The 13,654-nt window shown below is 44.4% G+C and overlaps 1 pseudogene; it reads right to left on the bottom strand.

Moving 5' to 3' along the window:
• Positions 1-859: 859 nt before the first annotated feature.
• On the bottom strand, positions 860-3,292 carry LOC136480623 (uncharacterized; annotated as a pseudogene).
• Positions 3,293-13,654: the final 10,362 nt, after the last annotated feature.

Raw genomic sequence — 13,654 nt, forward strand, 5'->3', positions numbered from 1 at the left:
TTGGATCATCAAAACACTTAAGCTTATCATCAGACAGATTTTTCTTGTCCCATCCCAACTCAAGACGAGACATCACTTCCGTTGTTGTTTCGTCAGCTAGGCTGGTTTCATCGAGCCCAGGGCGCCTGGCCAAGGCGCAGCGCAGCGCAGCAGAGCCGGCCTGGCTGGTTTAGGAACTGGCCAGGCGGCCGGTTTAACAGGGAGGCCGGCATCTTCTACCTCATTTTCTTCCCAGACTTCTAATGTGCGATGTTCCAAAATATTACTTGTTATTATATAGCTGTCTAGAACATTGTTACAAAGTCCTCCTCATACTCTTGGTCACCTTTTGTCGTCAACAATATCACTTTTTGAAATAACTAAAAAGGATGTGATTGTAGATGCATGCTCACAAGTAACTGCAATGGAAAATGAGCAACTCAAGCAAGAAGTGGCTCGTCTCACCAAGGACTTGATCTTAGTGAAAGACAAGACGGAGCAAGCCTAACCTCATGCTCGTATGAGTTAAAACAGCTTGTGTCTAGTGATGATCTATATTGAGTCCGGTTACAAGACATTGGGTCACACCCTGTGTATCTGAGTTATAGCTCGTGTCTAATGATAATACATAGAGTAATTTTCGAGTATTCATTAGGTTCAGTTGGAACTCTCAGGCATATTTACTACTAGGGATATAGGAAACTAACTCAAGACATGGACGCCCAACCCTTGGACTGACATCTTGAAGGAAGCTTAGAGCAAACAGACCATGTGACAAGACAACAACAACAAAAAGAAGGTAGCAGAGCGTTCACTATTGCATTTGCCATTACGAGGAGGAGACCACCGACACGGAACCACTCAAGCATGTTCACCTGGGTTAGGCTGGCTGGGCCACATTAGCTGATTGCCCGTGAGATTTTTTGTCACCTCCATTTTGCTTCCACAATGACAGAGACCCAACGAAGAGCACCATGGGCAACATCAACAGAATGACCTTCCAGGACGTGTGCCACGCCGGAGCATTGCCAGCCACGTACGCTATCAGGAGGGCGAGGACGTCCATTAAAACGGCCATGTGTGCACCGGCAGCAGAAAACGCTCTGATTCCGGTTGGAGCATCATCCGTAACAGCAGCAAGGCGATGACGATGATGGAAGCTACGAAGGACGTGGAGTTGCTGTAGAAGAACACATTGTAGCGCCGCTTGTTCGTGTCGTAGAGGACCGGGTTGCCAGCAGAGTGTCTGTCGCCGTTGTCCCTCCACATGCCACCGTGCGGCTTCAGGCCCATCAGGTAGGTGACGTTGGCGGCCAGTATTCCTACCAGCATCAGGTAGCCATCCATCGACGCTTTGTCCTCGTCATCATCACCTGTTCGGTGGTCCTCCTTTTTACACCAACGGATGATGGCCAGAATGGCCACGATCACAAAACCTGCACCAACAAATGCTAAGAAGCCGAAGGAGGTTTTCAGATGCATGGAGCTTCACTACTGCACAAAATATTTTGCGAGGCGTTTCAAAATAGGCCTTCAAGGCGATTGGGCCGGTTGCCCACCTCGGTTATTCATGGCAGGGCAGCCGGCTTAGTAACCACCTCGGTTAATGCTTTACCAAGGCGGGCAACATAACCCAACCGCCTCGGTTAATGAGTATTAACTGAGGCGGGCATTCTTGTGCAACCGCCTCGATAAATCATTTATCGAGGCAGGCATTCTAACCCAACCACCTCGGTAAATCAGGCCACACCAGCCGACTACCGTCTCCATATATAACTAACTTAGGGTTTCACAATCCTCAGTCTGACCAGCTCCCACTCCTCCCCCCATCTCCCTCTGCCGATAGCGGCGGCATCGGTCTCCTCCCGAGGCCCGACCGCGCCCCTCGCTCTCCCGAGCCCCTCCATCCTGACGGCGCTCCTCTCTGAGTCGGCACCCCTTCTCCCTCCCGAGCCCACCCCTCTCCCTCCCTTCTTCCCTACCATGGCGACGCCCCTTCTTCCCTACTACGGCGGTTCACGGGCGGGCTGGCCACGCGGTGCGGCACCACCTCCTCTCGGCGGGCACAACACCACCACCTCCCAGCGGGCGCGGCGCCCCTACCATGTGGCCGGATCTGCCCGTGTGGCCGGATCCACGGGCGAGGTGGCCGAATCCGCCCGTGTGGTGGCCGGATCTGCGACCATTGTTGTCGGATCTGCCCGTGGTGGCCGGATCCGTGGGCGAGGCAGGCTGGCGGTGCGGGCGACCAGATACAGAGACGGGCAAGCGGATCTCGGCGGTCCGGCGAGGATGCGTCACCAGCGAGCAGCTGCGGCGGCGGTGGAGCGTGGATGGGCTCGCCGGACTTATCCACAGGGTTTTCTTTTTCTTTTTGTTTTTTTATACTATTAACCGAGGCGAGCAGGGCAACTGCCTCAGTTAAGGTCACAATTAACCGTGACCTTTTGGCTGAGGCGGTTGCAAAAACCGCCTCAGTTAAGACTTTTTGCCACCTCGGTTAAGATTTGTGTAGTAGTGCTTTCAGCGGCGTAGGCACCCATGAGGCCAAACATACCGGCCACCATGCACACATACAGCGCATGGCACTGTATGCCAGGCTTATACAGGTCCTGGTTCAAGAGGAGGATGATGAGAGCCACGGACGCCATGAAGCCCGCGGCGTTGCAGTAGAAGAAGGCCTTGTAACGGCGAGGGTACTTGTCCAGGAGCACCGGGAAGCCCGCACGGTGGCCAAGCTTGCTGTCATCGTTTTCCCATAACCCACCCGGCGGAGTCAGGCCGGCCTGGTAGCTGAATGTTGCAGCCAAGATGGAAAGAAGCAGCAACACCTCACGCTTCATATCCATCTGACGCTCATAGCTCTTCCTATCTTGGTCGTTTTCGAACTTCTTGGGCTCTAGCGCGCAGAAGACGATCTGAATCACCACGTAGATGAAGACACCACCAGCCATGGCAACTGTGGCAATGGTGGTGATTGTGTCCCTGCAGCTCCCGGCGGCATATGCGCCTATGAGGCTAAAGAAATCCAGTATGATGGCTGCCTCCAGTGCGTGGCCTTTAACCAGGTTCACATTCTGCAGCATGACCACGATGACTAGGGATGCACGAAAGCCGCCGAGTTAAAATAGAAGAAGACCTTGTACCGCAAAGGGTAGGTTGTCAGGAGTATTGGGTCTCCCACTTTGTGACCCTCCCCATTGGCTGCCCAGACGCCACCAGGTGGATCTAGTCCTGCTGTGTAAGCCACCGTCGCGGCAAGAGTGGCAAGCAACTGAATATATTCACTTGTCTTTTCCAGGTCTTTGCTCATCCTGTCCTTCCTCACTGAACTGCAATCACGAAACAGATTTGTTGATTTTTTTTTTGCCACTATATATTATATATAATTCTCCTACCTAGTCCATGTGTTTGCATTTTGATATCATAATGAAAATATACTCCCTATGTCCTGGAATATAAGAGATCCAGAGTACCAAAATACAAGGTATTATGGGTCCTCTCAAGACCCTCTCTCCTCTTATTCTTTTTTTGCAAGAAATATTGAGATTCCTTTTAAACCTAGTGTCACCTAAAATACCCAGCCAGTAAGTAATAAGGAAAGTAAAAACTCTCAACTACTCACTCATCCTAATTAATGTGAGACAAAATGGTTTTTTGTCAAGCTCCTTATTTTGTCTGAATTTTGCTTGCTTCGTCGCTGTTTACTATATTGTTTACTGTCATTGAGCTTTTTTTCCTCACTATTATACAGTTCCACACTGACAAAATTCAAATGCTACAAAATTATTGACAGAAAAGGTTTGATACAATATTACTGTTGGGTCGCACTCAAGGTTTAAAATAGCGGGCTATTGCAAATAGTGGCATCTTTTTTCCAGAAGCTATAAAACTATAGCGCAGCTATAGCGGAGCTATGACAGATAGTGGGTTTTAAGAAAACCATAAAAAATCAAGTAATTATTTCATAAAAACACAAGAATCGTGAAAATTACTTAACACAATATGTTTTCCAGGCTTTAGGAGTCTTGGGAATAGTATTTAATATGACATTATAGCACAATTTGTGAGACTCAAATGTTCAATTTTCTAAAAGATCAACTTAACTGCAAAAGATAAATATATAATAAGTAGATTGTCACTCTAAAAGCTAAAGTTGAAATAGCAGCGCTATTTTAAAGTCACAGCTAATTAATTTAATGATGTTAAAGCATAATATAGTGGTTATAAATGACATAGCGAAAAAATAGAAATAGCGTAGCGGGGGCTCTCCAGAGGCTATAGTGGCGCTATAGCGTTGCTATAGCCCGCTATTTAAAACCATGGTCGCACTACTAAAACTTTTCTACCCTACGACATAATCAATTTCTGACAAAACATGCATCATTTCTTTTGGATAATGGATGAAACGTTATGTCTGCCATAATATTATTTCATTGCTAAAACCCATGGCAGTTACGATTGTAATATTCTTTTCCTTGCCATTATAAATGTTACTGAAGAACATTTTATGTATGCCGCATAATACGTTGCTGGTGACAAAAGATGCAGTAAGAAAAAATTGTTGTGTCACTATTTTACCATATTAATTGCATCCAAACTATTTCCCCTCAATATCAATTTAGAGGAATACACTATTATTTGTTCTCACTATATTCCTTAGTTTGATGTGAATATAACATTAAATAACCTTCTTAAGTGAATGCTGGATATATATATATATATATATACTACCATGTAGCTGGCTACAAAATAACTTATTCTGTAGCCACTTTAAGTTACGATAATTACTATGTTAATTTACGAGATCATAGTAATTCCTTACTAAGTGGTTTACTATAACGTTATGGTAAATATCCCCATGTGTTAACCCAACTATCGTAAATATGTATTAACATTATCGTAAATTAGTATATAAAATTATCGTAAATGGAGGTGGCTACAGAATAACTTATTTTGTAGCTGGATACTGAATATACTCTCCATATATATATATATATTATATCTACGACTATGATTTCAATATATAATGAATATACAGGAAACGAAATAGATGCAAAATCACCTCAAGAAAACTTCCACATTAACCAAACATTGCCAACATATGACGATGTTCACTTTTGCATTGTTGCCCTATAAGTACAATAGATACATATAGCATTTACATATCTTTCCAGAAACTGCCTAATGGCTCTAACTAAGCATGACCCTTTATTAATTACTTGTCATCTCTAGGAAAAATCATATATATATATATATATATATATATATATATATATATATATATATATATATATATATATATATATATATATATATATATATATATATATATAGCTGCATATGCACAAGTAACATGTAGTATCCCATTAACCCGTAGTCCAACACAGCCCAGAAAGTTATACTACGTACGTATTAAACATTTTGTGGATAGATTTAGTATGTACAGCTAATCAGAATTAATTATCTTTATCCGCTCTCTATTCATTTGCTAATCCAATACCAATTTAGAGACTCTACAATCTCTATATGTTTTCATCCTCTTCATTCCACCTGTGCAGAATTTTAGTATTATTTAGTTGAAACCTTAGCTCAACTTATATATATCGGCTCTTGTTTTGTTGTTTTTTAGTTGAAACCTTAACGATGGTTCAACTATATATATATATATATATATATATATATATATATATATATATATATATATATATATATATATATATATATAACAAATGCACGGCGTTCGCATGAAACTATGGCAACAGAGATCTTCGCAAAGAATGGGTGGTTGTCTTCCTTTTGTAATAATAAATGATTGTGGGCAAAACTATTGCAGGGATCATAATAAATTTCCTTTTCCTAAAACTATAACAAATGCATGTGTAAACTGGTGTGTGTATCTGCTATCCCGACTTAACTTGCCAATTTTATTCATACACATAACTTGATCAATATATGACTATACTGAGTGGTCATTTTCTAAAGCTCCCGACCCACCCCAGAAAGAAAAAAGCTTCTTCCCCCAAACTATACGAGCACGTTGGCCACTCTGTAAGGCGGACGGTCCCAGTAGTATCTTTAATTTCCAGCCTTGCTTATGGTATTCGCACGCAACACAACAAGAAGAGACCTCTGATCTACACAGCAGGGTTCGGTTCCTCATGTCATCTGTACTTGTTCTGGAGTTTCATGACTTCCCCGGAATTGATTGAGTATTAAATTTGGGCTGTACATTTTTTACATGCATGCGGCCACCAGATCAAGCGTTGTAGCCGATCATCATTTATCCTAATACCGGATGGTTCAGGCTTTGTTCGGTATAATTTTTTACGCTGGGAATTAGTGGATCACCATGCCTGACCTACCCTATAGGCGAGCTGGGAATTAGTCTGCCTGTTATCTCCAATTAGCTACTAAAATGTAATTAGTACTTCTTTATTTTCTCCCTCAAAATTGATCTCCAATAGCATATAAATTCTTTGAGGTTAGTCTTCCTGTTATCTTCATTGTTCCTGTTGTTAATATGGTTCTTTTTTCTGGGCTAAGAATTAGATTCATCTGGTGAGCTCTAGATACCTAGCTAGGGCTAATTAATTGTGTTCGCTTTTTCTTTGAAATATTCAGCGCTCTTTGCCTAGTTTTTAGTTTTCTTTTCTATTACAATACAAATACTTTTTGGGCTATTATGTATAGTTTGGTCGTGTATGCATTTGATCATGCATGATTTTTATCGATTTAAACGGCGCTAACCACGATGAGAGTGAATTGAATTATGTTGATAGTTCAGTTGTCAAATGGACTTTATCAAAAAGAGTTAATTAATTATTTTAAAAAGGTTATCCAAATGCCTTCTGGAAAAATTATGCAACTAAAAAATCCCAAAATCATGTTTAATCTTACAAATTTTGTTTTAGCTCGAAAAAAATTATGAAATCAGTTTTTGGTTTTCCTCAAATAGATGCTCTATCTTCTAGCGCCTAGTTATTTGAATCTTTTATGGTCCTCTTTTGGTTTCTATTTGCTAGTATATGCTATATATATATATATATATATTATATAATTAGCCGATATTGACGTCATGGGCTACATAGAAGCCAAGTGACTTTGACGACCATACCAGTGTCATGTAATCACCTCTTGCTAGATCTTATTTACTATGAACACATGTGTAACTTGTGTTCATATCATAATTTTTATAGCAGAAGCTTAAAGAAATGTTCTTGATGTACAGGAAATTGTTCTACCTTAAATTCAAATTGTTCTAGCTTCACACTAGAAAAATATTTCTCATGCAGATACAACATTTTTTGTTGTAGCCAAAAAATATTTTGCTCCTGAAGCCATCACATTTTTCATTGTAAATCTAGTATTTTTCAAATAAAGCTAGAACAATTTTATTAGTGGTTTAGCTTAATGAGAACAAATGTTAAACCTTAAAAATAAAAAGACATTGGACGGTCTTTGAAAAAATGTTGTTCAATAAAAATAATGATATGTAAGGCAATCATAATAATAGTGATGTATGGGTTGATGAAAAAACTATTACGAAACAAAGGGGAAATGGACGAGATGAAAGGAAATTCTAAATAAAAGTAATAAAGAGAGCAAGAAGAAGTGAAAGGAAACACGAATTTTAAAGCAGCAAGAAAGGAATAAAACAAAGCAAATATATAATTAAAAGTAATAACAAAAAATATGGAAGAAAAAGATTGTCTTCCTGATCACCAAACATAAGAAGAAAAGGACTATCATTGTGCTGAGATTATACACAAAGAATTATAGAAAGGAAAGGAAATACATACTTGCTGCTCCATGGGCCAAAAACCTCCCAGGTGGGCCTTCTTGCATGCAACGTGAGAGAGTAATGAAGCAGGCGGATCGGATGATGCCCTCTGTCGGTGACATGAAGGACAGTGTGTCGTCTAGAAAGGTGGAGAGAGTCCACCGGTCATGGTCGTGTTGCATTACTTGGGCGTTAAACTAGAAGGGCTCATATAACTAGAGTCTTGGTTTTTTGCTCAAAAAAACAAGAGTCTTGGTTTGAAGATCTCATTAACATGTTCTCTCTTCATCTTAAATAATAATTAACTTTATTTTGTATTTCAAAAAAAAAGTTACACGGTCAAAGTTATATAAATTTGATTTAGGACAAATCAAATTGAACTACAATTTAGAGCTGAGGAAGCAGTAGTTCTATTGACTTTCACTTCATCGTCCTCATGAACTAGATAAGTTCTGGCACCAATACTTGGGGTATCAACTAGTAATGAGGATTGAGGAGCATGCTTTGCAGCATCCCAGAGCAAAGAACTGATTCCCCTTTGTGGAGCAGTGGTACAACCCAGCAGAGAAGAATGTGCTATACCCTGGAGACAAGAAAAGGATGCTGCTGGTGAGCAACATTCTCCGTAACTAAAACCAACATGCAAGCGTTAACATATAATAATTTATTTTGTTATTACGATCTGACGACATATGACAGGCTTCAGGGAATAATCCAAGCATGTTAAGATGGATTGGGATACATAAAAGCATTTGTTTTTCTGTTAATTACCTTGTCCTACAACTGATATATTATTCTATTTTAGTTGGTAATTATATGTTTTACTTGGCAGTTTATTTGCACGTGCAGCTTTGCTCTTCATCGAAGCAAGCATATATCCACACGAAAAGCGCAAAAGTTAGCATCTGGCACATTGCAACAGAAATCTGCTACTTCTCGGAGGACAATGGCCATGGTATTGAAAATGATGAAACTAGGACGACGACGACGGAGAGGAAGAAGAGGAGCAGGGAGCTATCTCAGTATATCATGTACCTGGTGTTCAAGTGTGATGTCCTGCTTACAAGCAAATCCAGGCTTCTACATTACAAAGCTCATGAAGGACTCACAGAAATCCTTTTAGATCTCAGTCAGCAACGGATAATCTAGATGAGAAGAAAGCTGCCATCAAGGTGTTTGATGCTATGAAGAAACAAGAACAGATACACGGCTCGATTCTGCCGAGTACAGAGGAAGCGCTTTACTCTCCAGTGCTGCGGTGCTGCCTCGTGCCCACGCGCGGTCGCCCAGGAGCTGATTGACATCGATGATGAAGCTGACCGTTGGCACCTCATCTCGGAGGTGTGGCTGGAGATGCTTTTCTACACGGAGCCTCGTTGCGGGTCCGATTTCCACTATGAGCATCTCAGCACAGGTGGGGAGTTCATCTCGCATGTTCTCCTTCTCATGCGTTCTCTAGGCCCTTTTATGCCAAACACAACCGGATTCCCCTCCTTTGCCGAGAGCCCGAAGCTCTCGGCAAAGAGGATTTCACTCTCGGCAGATCATTTGCCGAGAGCTGCTCTCGGCAAAGAGCGGTCGGCAAAAGGTCTCCCGGCAAAGGTTTATTTGCCGAAAGCCCCTCTCGGCAAACTCTTTGCCGAGAGCAAAATAAAAACTCTCAGCAAAACCTAACTCTCGGCAAAATATCACCGCTGTAACGGCAACCTGCCCGTAACGGTCGTCCCATACACTTCTTTGCCGAGAGCAACTCTCGGCAAAGAATTTTTTTAAAAAAAAAATAAAATAGATTATGGGGCTGAGGTGGTTTAAAAAAAAACTTCTTTGCTGAGAGCCAGCGCTCGGCAAAGGAAAGGTTTGCCGAGAGCCAGCTCTCCGCAAAGGAAAGCTTTGCTGAGAGCCCTAGAATATGCTCTCGGCAAAGAGTCATATTTGCCGAGAGTTAGGTGCTCGGCAAATCTTACTCTTTGCCGAGATCCCAGTTAGTTGGGCTCTCGGCAAATATTAGCTCTCGGCAAAGAGTCCAGAGAGCATTTTTTTTATTTTTGTTTATATTTCCAGCTTCAACATCACATATTTCACAAATATAACACATCATATATATCACATATTTAACAAATATGCCATCCACATCACATGTCTCACATAATCCATCTTAACATCTCAAATCCAACAGTTCATCTCACAAAGTGCACGACAATACATTATGAAGAGCAACAAGCTCACCCCCAAGCATCCCAGTCCCTCGACCCTCCCTCCGGCGGCTACTGCTGCTGCGGCGGTGGATACTGCTGGTACCCCGACGCTCCCGATGGCTGCTGATGCGGCGGAAGTGGTGGATACGGCGCGTGCCACGACCCTCCCGACAGCGGCTGCTGAGGCCCCTTATTCGAACCCGCCGATTGATTCTGCACAAAGGAGAAGAAAAATTAGTAATTATAGTAATACTAAGGCATATAATTGTAATCTAAGCGTACACAAGTCAATATTTGCAGAACTAGGTATAAAATTGAAATCTAAGCCTAGACACATCAAAATTTCGGCAGCACCTCCCCTGCACGGTGGGGTTTCCAAAACCTGCAAGAAAACCAACGGCACGATGGCCGTCCACCACATATCAACGGCGAGATGGCCGGCACACATATATATGAACGGCACGAAGGCCTCCCATCACATATCAACGGCACGATGGCCGACATGCACAGTAAAGAGCTTTTGTTAGAGAAGTTGAACTCACGGATGGGTAAGGTGGGTATGGGTAAGGCGGTGGAGGAACGAACAGCTCTGGTGGCGCTGGACGACCCATCGTGACGCCAAGACTTGCCACGTACTGAGCCAAGGCGTCAAACCTCGTCCGCTCGGCCTCCAACCTTTGTCACTCGGCCTCCATCCTCTGTCGCTCGGCCTCCCGCTCCCTCTGTCGCTCTTCCTCCATCCTTGCCTTATGCTCCTGGAGCGCAAGCACCTGGGCCTGTAATTTTTCACCGCATTGTTACAAGCAGTTTCGAGGAATGTAAAACCAAAGAACGACGAATAAAACAGAAATAACCTGTAGTGCTGCCACACGATGCGTCGAAGTGTCCTGCCTTGGGCGTATGGGCACGCTACCGCTCGTGCTGCTTGCCCGGACCTGTGAGAGAGTGGGAGTGCTGTGCGGGTCGAGCGTGCTGTTGCCGATGAGGTACCGCCCATGCTTCTTGCCTCCTCCCACCCTCATAACGATGTCACCGTCAATGTCCGCGGTGTGCGGATCCCAGTCTGCCCCATGGACCGTCCTTGCCGCCTCGGTGTACTGACTGATGCGCTCGGGGATGCTCTCGTTGGTGAAGGACTCGGCTGGGTCGTCCGGGTTCCAGTCGATTTCGTCTGTCGCCTTACCCTTGTGGGCCAGAACCCATGACTTGAGCTCTTCGCATGGCTGGTTTTGATGTGCAGCCGACTGCGACAAAAACAACAAGACGGTTACAAATCATGCAGGAATAAGCGTCTGAAAGAATAATTGAAGCTACACCAAGTCACGTACCCATCTTGCCCCGTATTCGTGGATGTTAAGGTTGCCCTGGTGGTGTGATACACCTGGCATCAGCAAACGCCGTTCCCGGAGGACGGTGTGGTTATCCGCCCAATCGGCACTCACCCACCTGTCGACCATCGTCTTCCAGGCCCGCGTTTTATTGGTGCACCAGCCAGGAGGCACCTGTACGACATCAAGTACATTGACAGATATAAGAACAATTCAAGCTACCCAATCTCAGAAGAAATCAATATTGATGTTGTATATTTACCTTCAGGTACTGCTCTTTGGTCAGATGCATTAATCTTGCATCTTATTTCTTCACCTTCCGAGCCTCGTAGACGGCACAGTAATCGATGATGGCCTGGAGCCGCGCCTCGTAATGCATGTTTGAGATGCGGCATCTAAAAGATTTGGCCAACGCCTTGGTCGCCCTCTCCTCGTAGCCCTCTCCAGCTTTGTTACGATGAATGTTATCAAAGTGATGCCATGCTTCACCATCGGCTGGATGCACCATCTTCTCAGGACTGTATCTTTTTCCATTTTTGTGCCATGTCATCTGTTTCGCGAACTCCTCTGTCATGAATAGCCATTGGATCCTCGGTATGAATGGAAGGTACCGTAGGATTTTCACGGTGTACGGACTCTGCCTCTTCTCACCATCACCAGAGTCTACCTCCAGATACCTAGAGGATTTACACTTTGGACAATACTCTGCATCCGCGTGTGCTTTTCTAAAGAGGACGCAGCCCTTCGGACAAGCATGTATCTGCTCATACGGCATCTTAAGTGCACGAAGGACCTTCTGTGATTCGTACATGTTCTGTGGCAAAAGGTGACCAGCCGGAAGGATGGAGCCAATAACTGTCAACATTTCATCAAAGTTCTCTCGACTGAGGTTGAACTGGGACTTTAAGGCCATTAAGCGTGAAATGCCATCAAGCTTTGAAATCTGTGTGTGGCCATGAAGGGGTTTTCCTGCCGCAGACAACATGTCGTAATACGCCTTTGCGCTTGCCTCTGGCTCCTCCTCCTGCCTACGTCCTTCAGCGAAGTGTGCTTCGTGAAAGTCATCTAACCAATCTGCTACCCCGGCATCAGCATTATAATCCTTGACACGTGGTCACACCACCTCCTCTCTCACACGATTGGCTTCACCGTGGTGGGTCCACTGGGTATAGTTTTTCGTAAATCCATTCCTAGCAAGATGTGAAGTCATCACCTCCTTTGTCTACCTCTTTCTGTTCTTACAGTTGGTGCAAGGACAAAAACGGCAACCGCTCCGGGAGCCTGGTCAAATGCTTGCTCGATGAAAGCCTCGGTCCTGACGACCCATTCTCTGGTAATCTCACGGGTGCTCCGGTGGCCCGAGTACATCCACTCACGGTCATCCATCCTCTAACATATATATCACCAAGTAATAAATATGACCATGGACTTGCATCTACACGTCATTCCTACCATCTAATAGGTAAGGATAGGTCCTAATCCCACCCGAGGATGCATAGATGGGGTTAGTTCCCATGGTCTAGTCCTATCCGAGACAGAAATTCGGCAGCACCTCCCCGCTGTTCTCCAAATACACGTCCGGACAGGGAGATTGTGTATCCGGAGAACAACAGGAAGGTACTGTCGAAACTCTGTCTCGGATCGGAGCAGACCATGGAAACTAACACCATCTACGCATCCTCGGGCTGTCCAAAAAAACATGGACAATTCAAAACAAATACGGTTATAGATATGCAAAGATCTGCATATTTGTAACCCTATCTCTTTCGAATGGGAGACGCCTAACTGGGTTACGTGGAGATACATGCCCAGGACAAAGAAATAGTGGTTATACCTTAGGTGGCGGTGAAGTCAGGCTAGCGGGGCCGTGGCGGGTCGGTGCAGTGGCGAGGCGACGCGGTGCGGGCAGACTCGCAACGTCAAGGAAGACGAGGTACTCCGGCTAGCCTCCGACGGGATCTTCTCTGAAAATCAAAAGGACACAAGACCATCAATTCAAAATTTCGGCAGCACCTCCCCTGCAGGGTGAGGTCTCCAAAACCTGCAAGAAACAAACGACACGATGGCCGGCAAGCATATATATCTCAACGGCACGATGGCCGGCATGCACATATACAATTCCAACATAAACAACAATCGACAATCCCAAACGTCGAAACGCCATCGGCACACCACCGCCGAAACCTCCGCCGAAACCTCCACCACCACTTCAACACCACCCCAACACCACCACCATGACCTCCACCACCCCAGCACCACCGCCACCACTCCACCAATCCACCACCACTCCACCACCACCCCACCACTACCACTACCACTACCAAGAAATACAAGATTGCAATACCTAGGGCGGTGTGGCCGGGGCGGGG

This window comes from Miscanthus floridulus, chromosome 9 (assembly GCF_019320115.1).
Source record: "Miscanthus floridulus cultivar M001 chromosome 9, ASM1932011v1, whole genome shotgun sequence".
Lineage (NCBI taxonomy): Eukaryota > Viridiplantae > Streptophyta > Magnoliopsida > Poales > Poaceae > Miscanthus > Miscanthus floridulus.